The sequence below is a fragment of the Phyllostomus discolor genome, chromosome 8 (genome assembly GCF_004126475.2).
Source record: "Phyllostomus discolor isolate MPI-MPIP mPhyDis1 chromosome 8, mPhyDis1.pri.v3, whole genome shotgun sequence".
NCBI lineage: Eukaryota > Metazoa > Chordata > Mammalia > Chiroptera > Phyllostomidae > Phyllostomus > Phyllostomus discolor.
The window spans coordinates 81,397,197-81,401,575 of record NC_040910.2 but is presented as its reverse complement, the minus strand read 5'-3'; the positions used below and the strand labels follow the sequence as shown (position 1 = coordinate 81,401,575).

General features: G+C 41.8%; 1 long non-coding RNA gene across 1 annotated transcript; it reads right to left on the bottom strand.

Annotated features, from left to right (window-relative positions):
* Positions 1 to 2,219: 2,219 nt before the first annotated feature.
* On the bottom strand, positions 2,220 to 3,302 carry LOC118502139. The gene is made up of 2 exons (XR_004904823.1): positions 2,777 to 3,302; positions 2,220 to 2,347 (listed from the first exon to the last, which is right to left on the bottom strand). It is a non-coding gene; the product is annotated as an uncharacterized LOC118502139 (long non-coding RNA).
* Positions 3,303 to 4,379: the final 1,077 nt, after the last annotated feature.

Genomic DNA, 4,379 nt, shown 5'->3' with positions numbered 1-4,379 from the left:
TATAATTGTCCTGGCTGGTGTGGCTCAGTGGATTGAGTACGCATCCAAAAGTTTTCCTATAATTGAATCAACTGTCAAACTTAATCTTCTTTTAAACACAACTGCATTAACAAAACTTTTTCATCTTTTGGGAAAAATGGATTTAACATTGCAGCAAAAACTTATTGGTTTGAAACTGTCTGTTCAAGTTGAATAAATTCACTAACTCTAGTATGAACTCAGTATTATTTCAAAGGGATAGTACCTAAATTTAAAAGCAACATTTTAAAATAAGATTTTATTTATTTTTAGAGAGGGGGGAAGGAAGGGAGACAGAGAGGGAGAGAAACATCACTGTGGGAGAGAGTGGTTGCCTCTCACAAACCCCCAGCCAGGGACCTGGCCCACAACCCAGGCTTGTGCCCTGACTGGGAATCTGAATTGGTGATCTTTTGGTTCACAGGCCGGTACTTAGTCCACTGAACCACACCAGCCAGGGCTAAAAGCAACTTTAACATCAATAAGTGTTCTTCACAATTTTCTTGTAGCTTTTGTGGCCAATTTATATATTGTTGTTGAGTATAGTAATTAACTTTTTCTTCACATTAATTCATGTTAGAAAATATATAAAATTATTATTATTGATTTGTATTATTAAATGGTTTTTTTAACATACCTTTTTATTTTTTTGAGAGTACATTTGTTAAAGCTGGGGACAGTGAAACAAGGAAGGGCTTAGAACAGAAGAAGCAACAGGGGAGAGCTCAGGCGGGGCTGCTTTGGCTCACTGCAAAGTCGGAGGCAAGGGGGCCTTGGAGACAGGGTCTGGGGCTTAGCCCAGGATGAGCTGCCAGTAGCCCATTGTGCCCCTGGTTGTAAGTCTCCCGGGGTCCCTTAGAGTTTAGGAGATGCAAACCTGAGAGGGAACAAAAGCGTAGGTGTGTTCCCAAGAGGGAGAACAAGCCTCAACATAAGGGCTTCTTAAAGTTTAGCTGAGTCACAAATTAACGATTCCTTTCCTTGGAGCTTCAAAATCAACTCATTCATACACAGGGCGATATAAGAAAACACATAATCACATTGTCTTGTGTTTTTGATTATTGAGTATTTTGGAAGCATTTCCATAGTTTGAAGAAAATCTTGAGTTGAAATTAACAGTACAATAAATAATTGTAACTTGTCAAACTCAACCCAAATCATCGGCAAAGAACATGAGACCACTAAATTGTTTTCTGTCTTTTTCAACAGCTTCATAAACTGGCAGGCCCCTGTGAAAAGCCAAAAAAATAAGAACCTCCCCCACGCCACTCCTTGCTTTCTAGTGGCAACTTCTCTCTAGTTTCTTCCTGCTTAGGTCTTTTCCAGGGCCTTCAGTTGTTTTGCTGTAGCCTGTACAGAGCTTCTAACTATTATCTGTGAAATGGTCGTTCTGAATTGGCTACTCCACCATTATGGGAAGCAGACCCCCTCCAGTCTCATCTGTTCTTACTCCTTCTTTCCCCAACGACCTGGACTCTGGCCATACTCAATTATTTAAAGTTTCCAGAACAGCCCTGGCAGGTGTGGCTCAATAGATTGAGTGCCCGCTTGAGCATCAAAGGGTTGCAAGTTCGATTCCCAGTCTAGGGCACAAGCCTGGGTTATGGGCCAGGTCCCCAGTGGGGGGCGCACAAGAGAAAACCACACATTGATGTTTCTCTCCCTCTCTTTCTCCCTCCCTTCCCCTCTCTAAAAATAAATATATAAAATAAAGTTTCCAGAACAGGCTGTGTTCTCTCTTGTCTATGGGCCTTGGTACATACCTCTTTCTCTTTCTCCCCCCACCCCAATCCAAGTATCTTTTACTCATTTTTTAGGGTTCAGCATAGATATACCTGTTCTGGAGAGCTTTGTGAGGCAGTCCTGACTCAAGTAACAGAAACTTCCTTGTGCTAACAAGTCGAACGGAGAAGAGGATTTAGTGTAAGAGTACAGAGGAATCCTCTGGACACCCAAAGGCAGAAATCCAGCCAGGCCCCCACCAGGCACTCCATTCCACTGGGACTTAATCTCCATCTCTTGTATCTGTTCTCTGCCCCTCAGAGGAGCTCCTAAGAATCCCAGTTTCTCTCAAGTAGTTTTACTTCCCTTTCTTGAGGGCAGAACTATGCCTTTATTTTCTCATCCTAAGAATTTAGTAGAATACAGCCAACAGAGCTCAGAGGAGGTAAAAAAAAAAAAAGGCAGACAAGTAAACTGACCTTTAATATACCTTGGAAGTGTTGAAACATTTCCAAGATGCTTTAGGAGCCAGAGGAGGAAGCAGCCACTTCTCTATTTGAGCAGTCGGGAAGACTCAGAAATGACACCAAATGGCGTTGCTTGTCCTCTGATTGGGAGATCCAAAGGAAAATACCACAAAAAGCAAAGAATCTCTTAAAAAATCCCTCCCAACCCTCTGGGTCTCCACTGAAATGAAGAGAGAACACCCAATAATGTCTTTCTACATAGTATTTGAAGATAACAAGAATCCTAAGCGGAGACCTTGATGATTGATTTCTGTACCAGTTCAGCCAGATTTCTTCCAGTTCTCTTTCTCATCTTGGAGTCTTCACACATTTGCCTTCAAACACTCTTGCCTCCGTCTAGAGTGTTTTCCTCATCCTAAACCTTTTGACTCACCTCTAAACAGCTTTAAGCTTTCAACTTCAATGTCACTTTCTGGAGAAGGAGGAGGCCCCCTTCTCCCCCCAGTTAGGGTAAACCCTAGTGCCACGCACTCCACTGCAGCCCGAGCTTCCCCTTTCTGAACACTCACCTCATTGTCCTGCCCTCCTGCGCAAGGTCTGCCTCAGGCAGTCTGTAATCAGTGACGGCAGGGACCCTGTCATCGCATTCCTGCCCACTTCAAGGGCTTGGCACAGAGCCTGGCACCTTGGAGGTGCTCAAAAATACTTGTTGCTTCCATTGAACTTCAATAGTTAGTACAACTTCCTCATTTGAAAGGGAAAAAAAAAAACAAGGCACAGAGATGGGGAAGTGAGTTTTCCAGCAGGCTTCAGTTTGTGGCCAGGCAGACCGGACACGTGGGTTGAAGAGCTCTCTGCCCTGGGATCCTGTGGAGCTGTCTCGTTGGCTGCCTTCTTTCCTTCCAGAATGAGTGATGATCAATGTGAACATTGGAGACTTTTTGTATTATCTAGGCTTTTATTTCTTCTAAATTGTGCACAAAGGTGGAACTCTCCCAGGAATATTTTTGATTCATGTAGAGAAAACACTGATTTTTAGTAGTGAAAAGGGGATGTGTGTGTGTTTTTTTAAAGATTGTATATATTTTTAGAGAGGGGAAGGGAAGGAGAAAGAGAGGGAAAGAAACACCAGTGTGTGGTTGCCTCTCACACACCCCTTTCTGGGGACCTGGCCCACAGCCCAGGCATGAGCCCTGACCGGGAATCAAACCAGTGACCTTTCAGTTCACAAGCCAGTGCTCAATCCACTGAGCCACACAGTGTGGGCAGAAAAACAGACTTAAAAAAAAATTAAAAATCCCCCCTCCCCAAGTTTTAAATTTGAACACTTTCAAATTTATAGGAAGTTCGCATGAACAGGAAGGACAAGAGAGACCCATTTATACTTCGTCTAGATCAGCAATTTTCACCTGATGTGCCAAAAGAAATTTAAAAACATGCAACGCCGTCTAAGCTGGATCCACCATGCCATGGTCCCAGAGAGACCAAGGACAGCATCTTTCCTTCCGCATGCCTTGCCTTTGCATGTTATACAAAGATGCTATGTTAAATTGATGATATAAATAGATTTTATGTTATTAAAAAGTTTGGAAGCCAAAAAAGAATAAACCCCCAAAGCATGTACTACCTGACTATTTAGTCAGGGGCTCTGACCTCTTTCCCTTAGACTGTCAAATTAAAAAATAACAACGGCTAACACAATAGCTATCTGGTGTGAATAAATCTAAATTATATGGTTGTTTTTTTGTCAGATCAGCAAAAAATACGTTTTTGGTGTGCTGCAGAATTTTAGTGATTAGTTTATGTGCAAGGAGATGAACAAATTTGAAAATCACTGCTGTACATTCATCAGCTGCTCATGTTTTACACAGCAGCTGTCTCTTTTCCCCTGTATATGTGTGTATGCACACGCACACACATATATACACCCACACATGTGTATAATATATATATTCCACCTTCCATATATCACAGTGTATATAGTACATATGTGTATATACTCTCTCTCTTTCTCCCCCTGTATATGTGTGTGTGTATGTATATATATATATTCCACCTTCCGTATATCACAGTGTATATAGTACATATATGTATATTCTCTCTAGATGTGTATGCTCTATACATATACATGAATGCATACACTTATTTTTTGCTGAACTATTCAAGAGTCAG